Below are 20,019 nucleotides of genomic sequence, written 5' to 3'. Positions count from 1 at the left end.
TGGGAGGGAGACCATGTTTAAAATGATTACACTCCCCAAGCTAGTGTACATTTTTCAGAACACGTACTGTAAAATACCAGGCGCCGTCTTTAGTGCGATAAATACCGAATTTAGAACCCTGCTCTGGGATGGAGAGCACCCTAGAGAGGCACTGCAAATGCTTCAAGGCAGTCAGTATAATGGGGGAATCTCACTACCAGATGTCCGAATATATTATAGGGCGGCGCACCTCGTAGTTATCAACGAATGGGGGCATGCTCAAGACCACCCCACCTACGCCCTAGAGAGGCTCCAATTCTCCAAACGTTCACACCTTCACTACAAATATGGGGGCCGCGGGGTCCGCAGTTTGTTGTCAGCAACCCAGAGGGCGGTTGAGGCCTGGAGGGACGCTGAACGCGTAACAAAATGGGGACAACGATTGACCAAGGCCACACCCCTATGGGAAGGCGCACGGCTACCGGAACTCGCAATGCTAAAGGGTTTTAAAGGATGGGATGCTATTGGGATTACCACGGTAGAGAACATAATGAGGCAGGGCGCCCTGAAGACGTTTACCGAGTTGCAAAGGGAGTATAGTCTGTTGGATACGCAGCACTATATATATATTCAGCTCCGACAGGCCTGACAGGCGTCCCGCCAGGACGCTACCGCTCTCCCAGAATATTCCCCGCTAGAAGGACGACTTCTCCAAGAAGAGATACTAGAGAAAGCAGTCTCCTGGACCTATAACACTTTGATAAACAATGCGCCTGATAACCTAATAATGCTTCGGAATAAGTGGGAGGACCTCGTGGGCGTATTAGAGGACATTGACTGGGAGACGGCACTGATGCACCCAAGGCAGGTTGCAGTTAAGCTTAGGTTATGATTAGTCCGATATAAAATTCTTCATTGGGAATACTATGACAGGGCAAAATTGCATACGATGGGTAGGGTTGAGAAGACGGAATGTCTGCGCTGCCAAACGGAGTACGGCTCTTTCGTTCACACTTTATGGGAATGCCAGCAAATTCGTGGCTACTGGACACGGATTGTACGAGAACTGAACGACATACTTCATATACACATCCCGATAGTACCTAAGTATATTCTCTTAGGCATATCCACGGATGTTGATATCACTAGATATCAACTCCTGCTCTGCAACCTAGGCCTTGTAGTCGCAAAACGAGGCATAGCCAAACATTGGGGTAGACCAGAAATCCCCACACTGAAAGAATGGCGCACTGCCATAGATATGTATATGGGAGCTGAGAAGACGGTATACAAAGCACGGGGATGTTCAAGAAAGTTCAGAAACATTTGGCAGCCATGGCTAAGTTATTACCATCTAGAGATGGAGGAGGAAAATACTGCAATACTGCCAGTCATATCAGTGGGCGTTGGGGAGCAGAGTAAGCCACCCTGAGTACATATCTAGCCGGAGGGCTTGGGAGATGGGCACTATGGGGGGTGATTGATATCATGGGGGGTAAGATGGAAACCCATACTACTGTTTGCTCTCTGCCACTACTTCTTGTGAATCGTGTTGATTGTCATCGATGGAATCTGACTGAAAAGTACCTGCTGAGTTGTTTCGTTGTTTTATTGAAAAATAATAATAAAAATATTTTTTTTTAAAAAGAAAATGCAATACGGATCACAATTGTTTGATTTAGAGTTGTTGGTGTTGTAAATGCCAATGTATTTTTGCTATTAAAAGTGTTCAACTGGCATCAGGAAGGTTGCATATCTTTCCATTTAATTTTCAAATTTAAGCCTAAAAGTGTTTATTTATAAACTAAAGGTAAATCACATAAGCATCATACATATGTGTGTGAACCTGTATTAGGGACCAGTGTGTATTTTCAGCACAACAGTGAAATGCTACAAAAACAAATCACAGGTCATTGCAAAGTCAACAAAATCAACAACATATTTAATGCAGGTTGTTGGAAGGATCGTAGCGCGTCTTTGTCCTCTGGGCGCGGAGCATTTCGTATCGCCTGGACCAAGTCGTCTTTCGGCGCTATGCCGTCCTGGGACAGCACGTGCCCCAAGTATTCAATCTTGTCCTGCATGAATTTGCATTTGTCTTTGGAGACTGTCATCCCCTTGGTACCTAGGACTTCCAACACTGTGCTCAGCAGTGCCAAGTGCTCCCGTCTGCCCCTTGTGTGGAGCAGGATGTCGTCTTGGAACGCCTCGACCCCCCGCATCTCGCGGAACAGCAAGTCCATCAATTTCTGAAAAACCCCCGAGGCGGAGGCCAGTCCGAATGGCAACCTGACATAACGGTAAGCACCGAATGGGGTAATGAAGGTGGTAAGGCTCCGAGATTCCCTGGTCAGGCAGACTTGGTGGTAGGCTGATTTTAGGTCGATTATAGTAAAGTATCAGGACCCAGACGTAGACGATAAGATCTCTTGGTAGTTGGGGAGAGGATGACAATTTAACAGTATGTTTTTATTCAGGAATCGGAGATCAACACAGAGACGGATGTCTCCCGTCTTTTTCTTCTTGGAAACCACAATGGCAGAAACCCACTCTGACGCACCGGCCTCCTCAATCACACCTTCCTGTTTGAGTTTGTCCAAGACGGCTTTCAGTTCACACCTCACAGACAAGGGCACGGTCCTAACTTTGTGCTTTACTGGTGTGGCACCCTCCTTCAACTGGATGTTATGCACGAATCCTCTCACACGCCCCACTTCATTCCTAAACACTCCGCCGAACTTGGCTAACACTTCCGGCAAACCTCCCTGTTCCTCCTCCTGGTCCTCATCCAGCTGCTCGTAGCCAACCCAATCATCACGCAGGACTATGGGATCATCCGCTCCTGGAACCAACATCACCCCCAATTTCGCCAGATCCTTCCATCCCACCAAATTCCTGCCCTTCTCGGCCACGTATACCTTTGTGGGAATCGCCCTCCCCTTAAAGGTGAGGATATCTTGGAAGTAACCCAGCATCTCAATGTCCTGCTCACCAAACGCCTTCGGGTTTACGTCAGTCTCACTCAACTGTACGCCATCACCCCAACGTTCAAACAACACAGTGTCAGAAATTATCGTAATGGGGGAACCAGAATCAGCAGTAAAAGGCAGCTCCACCGCCCCAATCAGCACCGTCCCTATGGGACCCTTCACACGGCCCTCCTCCATTTCAATGGATAAGACAATGTTCGCACACATCTCCAGATCGTCCTCACTCACTGAGCTCACTTTCACATTGCGCACGTGGCTGCGCGCTTTACAGACCGCGGCAAAGTGACCCACTTTCTTACACTTCGAGCAGGGTTTGCCTAGCGCAGGGCACGACTTACTATCAGCTAAGTGCTCGTGCGAGCCACATCTAAAGCAGCACAACGGTTTGCGATCGCTAGCCTTGGCAGGCCCTGCCTTGTCCACAGTCTTATAGTCCGACCTCTTTCTGTCCTGCACGTAGAACACATTAGAGCTAGGGCTACTACATGCTAGTTCCTTTGTAGAAAGAAGCGATCGCTCAATACCTTTAGCAATGTCCGTCACCTCACCGAGGGTAGGGTTCCTGCACGACAGTAGACGCTCCTACACCTTTTTGGAGTGACAGTAGAACACCACCTGATCACGGATGTACGTATCAACTCTGTCCTCAAAGCCACAGTCCTGCGCCAGAACACGCAAACAGGCGATGTACTCCTCGACGGTCTCACCTTCTGCCTGCTTCCTCAGCGCAAACTTGTGACGTCCCACCATTATGTTGCTTTCCACTGCATACTGTCGCTCGAGACGTTTGACCGCCTCCTGGTAGACATCTAGCGCATCAAGCACACCTGGCGGGTTCTTGTACTCCGGCAAACTGTCGAATACCTCCTGGCCTGCCTTCCCCAGCAAGCCGAACAGAAGCGCTTGCTTCCGATCCGCCTCGAACGCCTTCCCATCGATCGACACGATATAGTTCTCAAAGGCCCGCAGCCAACTCTTCCATTTCATGCAAGGCTTACCCGGCTCATCGAGGAAGAGGGGAGGAACGCAGATGTTGTTACTGTGTGCCATCGTGGAAGTGCACACCCCCAGCACACAGGAAGACGGACACAGCCTGGGCGCACGGACACCTGTAACAACTCGGACGCGGCTTGACAAGACAGCCGCCACCCAGGCGCGGTGCACCCACCAGTCGACACCAGGGCACGACACACGGGACCTTCGTGATACTCAGGAGCAGGCTGCGCTGGCGCAGAGATCCTCCTCGCGGGGCCCCCAGCAGAAGAGCAGGCAAGGATCGGGAGCAAGGTGCGCCGTGGCTTACGTGGCAAGCTGGAGGGGCGTGCAGGCAGGCAGCAGGTGCAGAGCACGACAGGCATCAGTGGCACATCAGGCAGCAGGAAGGCGGTCCGACGGCCGCCGTAGGCACTCCGGCGTGGCAGACAGCTCTCACCCAGAGCGCGTACGTCACGCAGCAGGGACACGCGTGTAAATTGATGCGGCCCCGCCAGGAAGAAGAGCGCTCCCCAGGTACTACGGGACGCTCAGGAAGGACGAACACCGCTTCACACGGGACCAGCCGGGAGACTGAAGAGCAGGACAGCCGCGTGGAAGAGAGCGCGTCCGCTCGTAGAGGGAGGAGGCAGAGAACTGGACGACCGCCTCCGGCGAAAACAGGAACGCGATCCGCACTTCAGGGATCGCTCGCGGGCCTCTGGGAATGCTTCACCTCGTCGCCATTTGTTGTAACGAGAAAAGAATGCTCGAGGCAAGGTGAGTTACAACTATCGTTTATTCAACACCAGAGGCCCACGTCCGCTAACACCAGCAGCGCGGGCTAAAACTCCAAACGTTGCCACTCCCCCCGTGATGACGTTTACACCACTTCTGGTTGGCTGGACACACACGTGACTCAGCTACCACTGAAGACAGACTGCGTCCATCTAAAGGACGCTCCTACATATTTAGTGCATGTGCAACACAGGTCCAGGAGAAACAGATTTATGCGACTTTTTCAGGATAATCCATAACACTGTCAATTAGTTGCATTAACAAAGTAAATTAATTCCGTGGACATAAAGTCGCATAGAACTGAAAGATGTAGATTAATTGCAGATTGGTTAAGGTTCCCAAGGATAATGAATTGCATATTGTACGAATTTAAATTAATATTCTAACAGAAGGTAGTGGAAGCTGTGGTAGGAAAGGAAACATCATCATAGTGTCAAACACACCTGTACTTGTGTTTTAACAAAAGAGATGTCTTAACGCTTCTGGGAGAACAAAAACAGACAAAACGTTTTAAAACAGGTGCACACGTATTTTGATAGTAAATACATCTTTTCTACACTTAAGTTATTTTAATATTTCCTGAGAGAAACGAAGTGTTAAAACAAGAGCAAATGCGTGTTATAAACAGTAAGTATTAGCCGTTTTATAAACAGTAATTGTTAAGCTTTCACACCTCTTTGTTAAAAATATGGACTGCTACAGGATGGACCAGTTCTGCTGTTATAAGGGAGAGGATTTAAAGGCTATGTCTGATTGGTATGCTCTTTTGCATCCAAACCAGTAATTAAGCTTTTTACCTAATAAAAGGTTGTAAAAGTCCAAATCAAGTAAGATAAGCATTACTGCAGTAAACAACATGTGTTTGAGATGGAAAACATTTGGCTTAATTTGAAATGCCTGGGAACTACTGAAGTGCATGTGCTTCACACCTACCAAAAGAAAACCAACAGAAACAATGTATTAAACCTAAGCGCATATGTGCTGTTATATTATAGTTAATTTTTCATAAAAAATAAACTTATTGCCTACTGTAGCAAAAGGAGACAGCGATTTATTTTACATTTCTTGTAACATTTTAGGAAATGTTAACTCACTTTGCAGATTACGCACTCTAAGAAAGAGAACCGTATGCATTGGTGAAATAAAACTTTTGCTGGTTCCACGCAGAAACAACAGTAAAAGACGCTTATAGTAAGTGTTACCAGGAAGCTACTGGGAAAAAAATAACACTATGAAAGTATAAAAGCACAAACGTGCGTGTGTGTTTACAAGAAGTTACGATGTTATAACTTACGGTGCAAATGGTCAGGGAACAAAACTGCAGCAATAGAATGTAAATAAAAATGAAACACGCTGAGCAAAAACAATTTGTAAAGCTTATATGAAATAAAGTCCCCTAGGATACAGTGATTACATGCTGCCCTACAAGGAGACTTTGCAAAAAGGAGATAGCATTGAAAGAAAGAAACAGGAGCACAGCAATATTTCATTAACGTTTTTATTGTAAACAAGCATGGGAACAAAGCAAACAGCAAAGTAGTATTATGCGCACGTGTGCTGTAAAAAATATATTTGTTGCAGGTTGTAAGTTTGTTATAAAAAAACATTTGCAGATTATGCACTGTAATGAAGGACGGCAAATACTTAAGTAAAATAAACCATTTGCTGGCTTTGTACGTATTCTGTAGTTTTAGGTACCAATGATATTAAAAAAAGCTCACATCAAACAAATGTTTATTTTTAACATGGAAAGCGATCCAAAATAAACATTAACACTAAAAAAATAACGGAAAGGCAACATTTATAAAAGACAGGAGACGGGCTAAGCGAAACCACAAAAAAGTCTCCAAAAGATGGGCTAAACAAAATAAAAAATAAAGGTTAAACATACCAGTTCCCAAAAGATGGGAGATAGGCTAAGCAAAAGCAAAACAATAGGTCTCCAAAAGATGTTACAAACTAAACCAAAAATAAAGGTCACACCCACGAGTTTCCGAAAGAAGAGTGGCGTAGGCTGGAGTTAAATAAACCATTTGCTGGTTTCATGCGTATTCTATAGTTTTAGGTTTCAACAATGGTAAAATAAGCTCACAGCAAGCAAATGTTTATTTTTACACAGAAACCAATCCAAGATAAGCATTAACTCAAAAAATGAAGACAAAGCAACATTTCCAAAAGCCAGGATACAGGCTAAGCAAAACAATAAAAACAACCAACGGAAGTAACATTCCAGCAACCGCAAAGGAAACGGACCCTCAAACCAAACATGAAGGTTCATATAAATGCCTTTTTTATGCCCAGCCCCCCCAAAAAGTTCAAAAGACAAAGGCTATAAATGTAACTTGCGGAGTAATAGTGTACTTGGTCACTGCTCTCTGGGAGGGATGCAAATAAAAGAGGCATGACAAATGCAAGCATTCAACAAATTGTAACAAAGAATGGATGACTGGCAATGCAGGCAGCTAATAGCAAGCAGATGGGCAGACTGGAAGCCTACAGACTGATTACAGCAGGTCTCGAAGAGACAGCACATGCATTGTCCAGGCTCGACCTAAAAAACAGAACGCTCTCAGGCTTGGATTAGTGAGGACAATGCACAACATGTTTCTGCACAACACTTTTAGAAAAGCCTTGCATGGTGTGTGCTGCCCTCACATTAGCCTTATAAGTTTAGGTATCTGGTGAAAGTAAATAAAACTATTAATTCAGCCAAAGAACTGTTTTACATCTATAAGGAAATTGTAACAAACCGCAAACCTCCTGCTACCCTCAAATGAACCTTGCACAACTTTCTTGCTGTCTCCATCAACAAAGCTGTTGTTTGTAATAGAGAGCATTTCTTCAACAACCTATTGACCTTATGACTCTCATCTAATAGTACCTGCCTGCTTCATCCCCATTTGTGAGTTCTTGCTAGTCCCAGATGATGATATCAGAAATATCTAAACACCCTATTAAAATCCTCTCTGTCATGGGATGCTTGCAATGTAAAAGTGGGTCATCTAGATTTCACTGCACAACTACCTTACACACTGGGCTTCTGGCACTGCCAGACTACCTTATTGACCAGGTCAACTCTGATTATTATGGTGGCAAATAATTTTGTAAAACAAAATACAATATGCTTGTATGGTGGAGTACACGTTTTTTTCTTTCAGAAGTCTTGAAGTTACTCCGTGTAACTCGGCAGAATTCAGCTAACTCGTTTCACCCTATTATTTCTCATTTGCCTAGAGCATTCTCAAGGCTTAATAATATACATGAATAGTCATAGTTGGATAATAAAGTAAACGTTCCGTAATGTGGAACAAACTTTGTGAAATCACACAGATGAGGCACTTCAAAAGTGACACTCAGAAAACATAAAGAGGTTCACTGAAAGTGGGCACATAATATAGTTGGTGAAATACACATTATTAATATTTAAAGCACACCACACAAGAGAGTATGTGGCTATCATAAGGCATCAAGTCCAAGTAAAACTGGTTAGGTATAAAAACATGCAAAACATTCCAAGTCTATAATGGAAACAAATTTCCATCCACAAGGTACTGTTGCAAGGCTAGAGTAGTCTGCAGACAGATCTGTAAATGTTAGCTCTAGTGTGAAAGTTAACAAACTGTAAAGAGGTGCAAAACGAGTCACCTCACAATCCTCATAACCTCATGAGTCATAGTTGGTTTGTGTTTAAACTTGGGTTTCTGGTTGGCAGAGGTATGCACCCTGCCCATGCAGGAACCACCACTCTAGTCAGTGTAAGCTAGATAAACACTAAAACATATGCTGTGCTCACCCTCTGGTAGCTTGGCAGAGAGCAGGCAGGCTTATCTAAAGAGGGTGGGCCCGATTAACAAAGGTAAACTGAGAAAAAAGTGTAACTTTAAGACTTTTGGTATTCACGAAAGGCATTTCCAAGTAGTAAAGTTAGACTTTTGTCTCAGTTTTGGTCTCATTTAAACTTAAGACCAAAACGTATGTTTAACTGAGACAAAAGTCTAACTTTATGACTTTTGGTCTTCACAAAGGGCATTTATGAGTAGTAAAGTTAGACTTTTGTCTCAGTTTTAGTTTCAGTTAAACTTAAGACCAAAATTTACGTTTAACTGAGACAAAAGTCTAACTTTACTACTCGTAAATGCTTTTTGTGAATATCAAAAGTTGTAAAGTTAGACTTTCGTCTCAATTTACCTATGTGAATCAGGCCTGCAATGTGTAAAGTATTTGTGCAACACACACACACATCAACACAATGAAAACACAACAAACAGACTCCAAACAGGTTTAGGAAAAAAGAGAATATTTTTATGAGAAAATCAAGAACATAATGAAAAAAATCAAAACAGTTGAATTGGAGTTATACATTTTTAAAGAAGAAAACAAAAATAGTACTTCGAAGTCCAAAGCGCTAAAAGGTTATTTGAGGATCTGCTAGATGGGGCTAGATCCAAAGTTCAGCCTGACCACCATGTACGGCAGGCTAGCTACAGGACCCATGAAGGGCCCGGTGAAAACAGAACCTTCGATGAAGCAAGCATCAAAGACTCAATGCATTGGTTCGGATTCGCGCAGTCTGGCAGATGCATCAAAGTCGAGCCTCTCAGTTGGGTCCTACGTCATTGTTGAACCCCTTCTGATTCAGGCTCTGCATTATCATGAACCTTGCAGTCTGGTCCTGCATTGAGCCACGTAGGGATGTCTTTGAATCAGCACTACATCGGTGTCGAAGGGCACTGAGTCGGTCCAATCGGTGCAAAGGTGATAATGCGTTGACTTTGGAGCAAAACAGCTGCAAACCCACTTCTGAGGCCCAGGACTTTGGGTGGGCAAATCAGGCGAGAGACAACTTAGAGATGGCAGAGTCCAGCAGAAGCAGCATAGTTGCAAGAATTCTTTGACGGCTCTGAGACTTCAGAAACAGGAGGCAAGCCAGCAAGCTCTTTGAGTCACTCTGGGTTCAAGTGAGATGGGCCCAGTCCTTGTCCTCAGCAGGCCACAGGCCTGCTTAGCAAAGCGGAGAAGCAGTTCCCTCAGAACAGTCAGTCAAGCAGAGTGGCAATCCTTGTAGCACAGCAGTCTTTACTCCTGGAAGAGTTCTTCACAGATCCAGTACTGTACTTATTTGGTAGGATCAGAGCCCAGTACTTATACCCAAACGTGCCTTTGAAGTGGAGGGTGACTTCAAAGCAGCCCCTTGAAGTTTACAGGTCTCCTTTCATCTCAGCCCTGACTGCCATCTGTGGGGGGTAATCATTCCTCTGTGTGGGACACAGGACACTGCCTATCCAGATGTAAGTGTCAGATCCCTCTCCTTCTTGCCAGGAAGGCTATCAGAATGCAGATGTATGCGGGTGGGTTATCTGTCGCAACCACCTTTCCTGTGTTTGTGGCTGTCTATAGGGAATGCACAAAGTGTAGCAGTCACCAATCCCAGACGTATATTGGAGACAGGATGCAAGGCACACAGAGCAGTAATGTCCACTTTCTAAAAGTGGCATTTCTAAAATAGTAATGTTAAATCTATTTTCACCTGAAGAGAGGATTTATCATTACCAATCCAATGATATGAAACATGATGCAGTTACTCCTTTTCCATTAGGAATTACAGTTTTAAAATATTTAAAGGTATTCCTAACGCTAGCCTATGAGAGGAGTAGATCTCAAATTAGTGAAAATCAAATGTTGTCGTCACTACTAGGACATGTAAAAACTTAAATCACTTTGAGTTTCAGCATCACTAAACTTTTCTATGGAATAGTCCTTAGAAATTATGGTCAATGGAGACACTGAGTCAGCCATGAGCTCCAATTCTTTGCCAGCAATTTGAACCCTGCACCTAAGAGGTGTTCTAACTATTTTACTCTTTTCTCCAATGGTACTCACAGATAGCACTATCCCTTTTTCCCCTCTCACTGCTGGTCTCTCCACCTCACAGTATTAGCATGAATGCCAGACAGCACAAACTCTTCTCATCTCCCAATTCTGAAAGAGAACTTAGATAAACACAAATCTGGCATGAGACTAGAAGTGAATACAAACATAAGTAATTAAAGAGAACTACACAGAATATAACATTCCTCTTGATTGCTCCTGGTCTTATTACGTTGATGTCTTCATAAATACCCGTCCAACAGTTCATAAGCAACCTAATGTGGAGAAGTGTGGCTCAGGGGTTAGAGGCGGCAGACCCGGAAACTGAGATCGGTCCTGGACCAGGGTTCAATTCCCCGCCTCGGCGGGTCTTGGGCTAAAAATTCCATGGACTCGATAATTCTCGCCCCGGTGCCTCCTCGACTCATGGGTTCACACTCTGCGACTCTGGGCAATAGCTTGCTTAATCTCCACAACGGCCCCTCGCGGCGGGATGCCTGACTTTCACTTTGTGGATACCCTGCTATCTCACAGGGGAATACCAAGACGGGTTCCCTAAGCAAGTGCCGGGAAACCCACAGCGGGTAGCTGTGCGCTATATAAGCTCAACTACATTTAATGCCATTCTCTTGGCACTCCTTGTTCCAAAGCTAAAATGTGACGGTGGAAGTGGGCAGCGCATCTTGGGCCTCATGTAGGTAAATAAAATTTACCGATTCTTAAATACCGAACCGTACCGAATCGGTATTTAAGAATCGGTAAGTTATATGTAGGTAACAATTCGGTAATATTTACCGAATCGGTAACATTCGGTATTCAAGAATCGGAATATACCGAATCGGTAAATACTGCGGTGGTATTTACCGAATCGGTAAATACCGAGGTGGTATTTACCGAATCGGAAAAACTAAATCACATAACTGTTTGAAATAGCCAATCCTGTGCAACCAAACCCCACCCAAGTAGGAAGTGGCCACACCCAGGCAGTTGCACTCAATCAACAGACTCAGGAGAGGCTGGGAGTGCAGAGGAGAGGCAGGGAGCCAGTGTCTGATTGTTGAGAGCAAACTTCACTATGTCCAGCCAGAGGACAGGAGGGGAAAGGAGGCGCAAGGTGAAATTCAGCCCCAAGGAACTCCAGGTGCTAGTGGAGGAGGTGGTGAAGCAGCACCAGAAGCTTTTTGGGAGGCAATCTCTGCAAGTGGCAGAGTGTGAGAAGCGCACTATTTGGCTGGCAATCCAGGCGCAGGTAAATGCAGTGGGAGTGACCCATAGGGACATTGACGTACTAAAAAAACGCTGGTACAACCTGCGCATCGTGACTAAGAGGAAGATGGGGGACATCCAGAAGGAGGCCAGCCGGACCGGAGGTGGAAGTAACAGGGCACCTGCCCTCACCGAACTGGAGGAGCTTGTGCAGTCGACAATCGAGCACGAGAGTGTCGTGGGCCTTGGGGATGCTGACAGCTCTGCCAGAGCCGCCACCCAACAAGGTAAGAGGAATGCACAGCAATGTAGCCCCCCCACCCCTATCCCACATCCCCCATTGTGAAATTAGTATCCCACTCCAGTCCATGTGTTACTGCAGACAGGCAATGCATTATGGGAGATGTAGTCAGGGATCCCCCACCATGAACAGAATAGCACAGAACAATGATGCATGGTACACACATTAGCCTAAAGCAGACAGAGGACTATGTGAGAGTGTTACATCAATTTATTGTCAAGCTTGCAATGTATGCCTTCAGGTACACTGAGCTGATGTTGCATTTCTGTCCACAGACGTAACATCGCGCAGGACTGCACATGGCACAGGAGAGGGGGCACACCGTCAAGCCAGTTCAGCTACGGGCAGCACAAGTTCTGGCCAGAGAGCGTTGCCACAGCCAGCATCCCCAATACCTGAGCCAGCATCACCAGTACCTGAGCCAGCATCCCCAGTACCTGAGCCAGCATCACCACTCATGCTGGAGTCACCGGCCACATCACCGCCTGCAATAGTGAGGTCGAGGAGGCGTGCTGCTGCCAGGCTGCGCGTGTTACACACATCATCTGATGACAGCAGTGGGCCGGAGCCAAATACTATGCCCCAGGATGGGAGACATACCACTGTGCCCTCCACCTCACAGGGAGAAGACACGCGTGCAGGACGGCGCCGCAGGTTGCGTGAGCAAAGTCCACCACCAATCGATCACAGCCATGGGGTCTTTGGGGGCCTTGAGGCCAACATGTTAAAACAACAGCGCCTGCAAACAAAGGCAGTCATTTCAGTACAGCGGCATGTGCGGGGACTGAGAACCACATTAAAACACATGGACAGGAACATCTGCGCAATGGCGGCGGGGATAACTGACATGGCAGCGGGCCTGCGGGACGTGTCACAGTCCATGCAGCTGTTGTGCAGCAAGTTGGACGCAGATAGAGCTGCAAGGCGCCGGGAACGGCAGAGGGGAGACAGGCACACCAGGGCACTCAACTGCCTGGCAACTGCAACATCACTACTCTGCCGGCGCTCAGTGAACATGCAGGAGGGCCTGACACACTGCAGCAGTGACGTCACTAGGGGGATGGTGCAGGTCACCAGTGCCCTGGAGGTCCTATTGACCAGTCAGGCGGCCACAAGTGGTGCAGGGGATGCTGCTGAAAGCATGGACACCAGCAGCAGGAGCAGCATCACACCCCCCGTCCCAGAAACACGCAGGAGCAGCAGGCGGCATGGGGCTGGCACCAGTGAGGAGGCTGAATCCGTGCCATCCCACAATGTAGCGCGTGGCCGCAAACTTTGATGCTGCACCGCGTAGCAATAGACTATTGGGTGACGTAACCCTGGACTTCACACTTGTGAATGAGCAATGTTGCCAGAATGGCATTATCCTTGTTTAGTGGCGTAGTGGCGCATTATTAAACTACGTCATTACAGACAACAACCGACTGTGTCCCCTTACTTACTCAGAAATAGTTGCATGTGATCTCTGCCCGTCTCGCTCTCCCATCTGTTGCTGTTGGCACTCCAGCAGCGTTGTCCTCTGGCTGACCTGATTCATCATCATTGTCCTCAAAATCTATTAGTTTCACCTCTGTACCTCTCTTTGTGGCAAGGTTGTGCAGCATTGCACAAGTGGCAATGATCTTGCAGCAGATGATGGGTGTGTACTGGCGTGCGCCTCCACTCTTGTGGAGGCAGCGGAACCTGCTTTTCAGTAGTCCAAACGTGCGCTCCACTACATTGCGTGTAGATTTATGTGCCACGTTATATCGTCTCTCACTCTGGGTTGATGGGTGTAGGTAGGGAGTGAGGATGAATGACCGGCAGGCATATGCACTGTCGCCTAGGTGAGTAAAAGGGAACCATCAGTCACATGCCTCAATACACTATGATTTGCAGGTTTCATGGGGCGTCACTGTTACTTACCTAGCAGGTATCCCTCTCCAAATTCTCCGGCAAGCAGCCGTGTGTAGATCCCACTGTTCTGGAAGATGTAGGAGTCGTGGGTGCTCCCAGGAAACTTTGCAACAATATCAGTGATGATGTTCCCTGCATCACAGATTACCTGCACATTGATGGAGTGGGTGGACTTTCTGTTCCTGTAGATGTGCTCAGTGGCAGCTGGTGGGCAGATTGGGATGTGTGTGCCATCAATACAGCCAATGACATGGGAGAACTGTGCCATGTGATAAAAGTCAGTTTTAGTTTTCTGCAGTTCAGCCTGTGTGTTTGGGAAGCTGATGTAGTGGTGCATTCTCTGCATCATGGCATCCTGGAACTTCCTGAAGAAACGGGACAGGCAACTCTGGGATACACCGCCCACCGCAGCTATCACCACCTGGTAACTTCCAGAAGCAAGTAGATGTAGGCTGCAGAGAACCTGCACATGTGGTGGTATGGCATGCGCCCTTCTTGTTGGCTGGTCCAGGAGTGGGTGCAGGTCCCTTATCAGGTCCATGATGGTTTGTGGGTGTAGCCTGTACCTTTCATGTATCTCAGCCTCAGTCAGTTGGAAGAGTGTGATGCGCTGTCTGTAAATGCATTCCTCCCGTCTCCAAATCCTCAGTCCTGCTGCCTGTAGACGTAGGCGCCTTACAATGACATACAGAGCGGCCATGTTGTCCACGCTGATGCATTTTGGGATTTATTTTATGCACTGTTGATGATTACCACCTGCTTTCAATCCGTGTTAATTACCGACTCTTAATTACCGAATTTCATGGATTTCTAAATTACCGAATTTACCTACATGTCTTTTTCCGTTTTACCACTTCATATTTACCACTTCATATTTACCGAATCGGAAAATATGTATTCGGTAAATATGAATCGGTATTTTAGAAATCGGTAAATATGAATCGGTATTTACCGCTTCATATTTACCGAAAATGGTTTTTGGCCTCCTACATCTCACTTGACTAAATACCAGTCGGTAACGGGAAATTTACCGAATTTCGGCCGTTACCGACCGGAATTTGGCTACCTACATGAGGCCCCTTATCTTTAGTAACCTCCAAATTGAATTCTCAACTTGGGATGCTTTCTTTGGAGACTTTAAAATATTTTTTTTAGTGACCTCTACCTTCAGATGCCCGCCCTATTTTGTTGCAAGGGTGCAATAATCATTGTTATTGTGTGGCAAATACTTTTTTCTGTTATTCATGTTGACACGTTTATTTACAAAATTGGACTGGTGGCCAAGTGTTTGGAACGTTGTAAACTAGTGTCACTCTAATGGATTCATAAACTGCTAATATAATATTACTGCTGTCTCAGTTCAAAATTCCCGAAAACATTATTACTATTATGGCATTATTCACAAGTCAGTCAGTGGACATGAGCCTTTTGTCTGGCCAGACTATCCTATTTAATAATCTGTCATAGTGCTTTGCATCCTTCTCTGAGCATTTTACCATTCAAAACCTAAGGAGATGGAGGTCTCTGCGTGTAAAGGGCTCTTCCCTTTTACATCAGCTGTAGAGATCAGGAAAAGATCCTTTTAGCTAAGGTAAACCCTTAAGGACACACCAACTCCGATCTCAAATGGCCTGGACTTCCCAGATTTTGGTCAAACATATGAGCTGGCTCTATGCCCAGTCTCCCTACACAGTTTTCCAGCTTGTAGTCCACTGCATAATGTATGTTAGTCATATTGTAGACCCTTCCCTCTTTTATCCCTCCAATATCATTTTAAATCCAACTAAAAGACTAACATGTCCACTTCTCAAATTAATTTCATATTTTCCTATACAAATTCCCCACCAATCCTGTTTGGGTTCCGGAGTAGCGCTTTGACACCTCATCTGGGGTAGCAAGCACTATATAAATGCAAACGCTTACCTCTTCTATCCCTCCACTATCCATTTTCAATTCAAATATAAGCTCACATGTCTACCGCTCTGTGGAAATATGGATTTTTCTGATCAGTTATGTCCCCTATCTTGGACCCCAACGGTTCCATGTATGAATCACAAGTACATGTATGTTCCCTCCAGTTCCAGTTATGAAGACGCAAACACATGTGCGTCCACCGTCAACATGTCCTCTGTCAGATCCGCCATGAATAGGTCGGATATTTCATTCCTAAGTATGAAAGGCCACCGGCTTTATATGGTTCACTTATGCCATTTTACAGTCCAGGCAAGTAGGCCCTGATTCTGTCATCAAACTCTTCTTGCCTTCTGCCTCTGAAAACTCCAGTCTGAGCCTGCATCTGTGACCATGAACTTTGTCTCATTCTCTGCGTGGCTCACGAAGCCTGACATCAGCCTATTCTCTGCCAAGAACTGTATTTCACCTTCGAGTTATCTGCTTCGTCCCTGCCCAATGCATTCCTGTCTAGTAGTTTAAGTAAACATTCTTCCAGCTACCGAGCAAAAGGTTCGGCTTCTCTGTCTTTATGCAAGTAATTCATAGCCCTGTTACCATGGAAGGTTTCTGCCTCTTGCATCTCATATAGACACTTAGACGCTTGTACACGCACGCACAGGCAGTATAGAATAGATTCTGTCCGAGAGTCCTTCTTTTGTGGATAACATAGTTCTTTAAACATAGGATGTTAGATATGATTTGGGATTAGGTTGACTTGACCCGCCAGACTTTTCGTCTCCACATGTAGAGCTAAATGTCAAGTCCCCTTCACCCCCTAGTTGCACGTTAATCACACGTCATGCTGCTGCGCGCGCATCTATGCCAAGTATTATCTTATAGATCCACCTATATATGACATCATAACCAATTATGTTCCTTTTTACTCCTTATTACACCCATTTTCGGTTACGCATGTGAATCGTCATTTTCCTTATCAATTGTTACGCCTACTGCATTCGCTTCATTGTAATGTATGTTCTATAAAAGTCATTTCTTGTCAATAAAGTATGTACTTCACTTCCTGAACCTTCGTGGTGACGGAACTTGGAGCAACCGATTATAATCGATCATTGGAATAAAGCCCATTCCGAACCTCTAATACCACGGATTCTGCCTCTTATTTACTGAGCTATTTTATTATGTTTCTGTATCAAATTAAGTCCCGGTAATATTTTATTTACCACATGAATGGCGCCCGAACAGGGACACTTTCTCATCTCACGCGCCGGCGGTGAGTTGCAGGCCCGGTCTCCTGCCACAGCTGGACGGACAATAACGCGTACCAGCAGGATTTCCTGTATCTCCCTCCGGTCAAGCGGGGGCGACTGAGGCTGCGATCAACACCCAGACGAGGCGGTGAGAAGTGCGAAGTATCCCGACCAGAGCCTAGCTGAGAGAGCAAGATCCGAGGTACACAGAGGCCCACCAGTTCCCGAAGTCCGAAGTCGAGTCCAGTTTCCGACGAGTCGAGTCGAGTCCAGTCCGGTTCAAGTTCAGTTCAGTTTCCGAGGCCTTCCGTTTCCGAAGCTACCCGGTGAGTACCATTACTGGGGAGGCATTTCTGACGTGCACATAGGTTGTGCCGGTCAAGACGGGTTTGGGTACACAAATCCGGTCTGCACTGTTTCAGCAGTGTATCTGTACTGTTTAGCAGTATATCTAGTATATCAAGTATATAAATTCAGAATAATTCAGTTAATGCCGAGTATTATGTTTAAGTAATTAAGTTTTCCTTAGATCGTCATCATCATCGTTGCTCAGTTAAATGTTAAATGTTAAATGTTTTAAATACGTCCTGCATATTGTGGTGTGAATGAATGTTCATTATCGTGTTTACTGTATTAAGTTTGTTCAAAATTAAGTATCAGACCAGTTCTCAATATGCCGCTCTTTTCGAAACTAAGACAGATCACTACAAGAAAAGGGGTACTCGAAGAAGCCGTTCCTATTCCTCCTAGGGACACTCCAGGGTACTTCATGTATCATAAACATGGCTTAGACGCTATATTATTTCTTGATTTATGGGTAGACTACACCAAGGAATTACCAGAAAGTCAGAGGTGGCCCGCAGCGGGGACCTGGGATGCAGAGTGCATCATGAAAGTAGAGGAAGAGTTATGGAAAAGGAAAGTCAGACAGTCACAGAAAGACGCCGTTGAGTTATGGCGTAAAGAATCTCATAGACGCACAGAAAAAGCACTCCGACAGGAAGAGAAGAATAAAGAGAGTTCAAATAAAGTTCGAGAAAATCTATTAATTGAGGAAGGTATCCGAGTGAAAACAGAACAAGTAGACAGACAAAGAAATGCCCTTATGAATGGTATGTATCCCCTTCTGGCCGAAGGATTACCTAAGGCTACTCCAGAGATACCGAAAGACTTGCCACCCCCATTATTCCCAATAAAGGTACATCCTAAGGGGCATCCTAGAACCGCAGAAGATGTTTTTCTTTCCTCATATTTAGATGACGCAGCTCCCGAATATGCTAATTCCGCCCCACATAGACCGCATACCAGGGAGGTTCAACGCCAAGATCCAGTACCAGTATCCCTACAGCAACAGATCGTGTCACAAGTTCCGGCAAGCACATCTGTTTCTGCATCGGTTCCTACAGCTACTTCTATAGCTGTGTCCACACCTATAGTTGCTGTGTCACGTTCAACGAATCCTTTCACACCCGACACCCCAGATGGGGCTACGGGAGGTGCTACCAACATTTTTTCTACGCCACCCAGAATAAATAAACTTACCTTTCAAGAGTCAGCACATTCACGTACACCCAAACTCATAAATGCCCGTACGCTTAAGGAACTTCTTGTAGATTGTAGATATGATCCTGTGCCCGGCAAAGAGGACGAAATGACCCTGGCATCATTGCGTATCAGACGAGCCGCAGTGTATTTAGGGAAGTTACCAGGAATGACTGCGCATCTAGATAAAATATATCATTTTGTCCAAACAGGGCAAGATTCAGAATGTATTAACAGAGCTATGGAATACCAGAAAGTGGAGATACAGGGGGAACTGTTACGTTTCCTCATAAATTGTGTGATCAGAAATCAAGACCGACCGGGGGTAGACCCGGAAGCAATGCAAATTCTTACCAGATGGAGCCAGAATATATCAGAAGGTAGACATGATAAGCAAAATTGTATAATAGCCATGTGCCGAAAGATCCGTAAAGAAATAGAACGCCTGCACGAAGAAAGATTAGCGGTAGACCAGTTCGAACAAAGCGAGGACGAAGGGTCAGGACTGCCCGCAGGACAGTCAGACACCATAGCCTATGTAGGTAGAGGAAGATCTTGTAATAGTAATAGATGCCTTATTGACCCGATACGTCCGATATGTCCAGAGAATAACAGGAATTTCCAAATACCTATAATTAATATAAGGTCTAACGAGCATTCGTTCCAAGCCGCCGACAAATTACTCCGAGAACGAAGGGGTTATCATTTTCTCGATTCTATGGATGAACAAGATTTAGCTAGGTCAGCTGTCCATTGGGTGGACAGTCCCGGAAAATATAGTGATGATACAGTAGCACGCACATTTTTGAATCTCACCCCAGATGAACAGCGGTTAGCTGGGATTTATATGATTCAACAACTCCTCATACTATATCAGAGTCAGCATTCGGACCCTGGTCCCTTGCCTGATATATTGACTGAATTACTCATGAATAGATGGAGAGGTTCAGGTACTAAATTAATTAAAGAAATTCTAGAATCAAGAAAGCAGTATATTCTTTTTGTATGTTCAGAACGTGTCTCATTGCCCATCAAGGAAAGAACCACGTATTACATGGATAGACAGAATCCTTTACGAGAAGTGCACCCAATAAAAGGCGAGGACAATGAGTTTAAACGCGTATTTGTATATACGCCCATATCGAAAATAGAATTGTTAGAAATGAAGAAAGTGGTACCCAGTCATGACAAAGATCCAGCGGGTTTTCACCGAGAAATTAAAGACATGTTACTCATGGGAGAGTATACCTATCCCGACATTATGACAATATTAAAGGTATTAATGCCTGCTGGCATTTATGAGAAA

This window comes from Triturus cristatus, chromosome 3_2, assembly GCF_964204655.1.
Source record: "Triturus cristatus chromosome 3_2, aTriCri1.1, whole genome shotgun sequence".
NCBI lineage: Eukaryota > Metazoa > Chordata > Amphibia > Caudata > Salamandridae > Triturus > Triturus cristatus.
Note: the sequence above shows the minus strand (reverse complement) of the source record.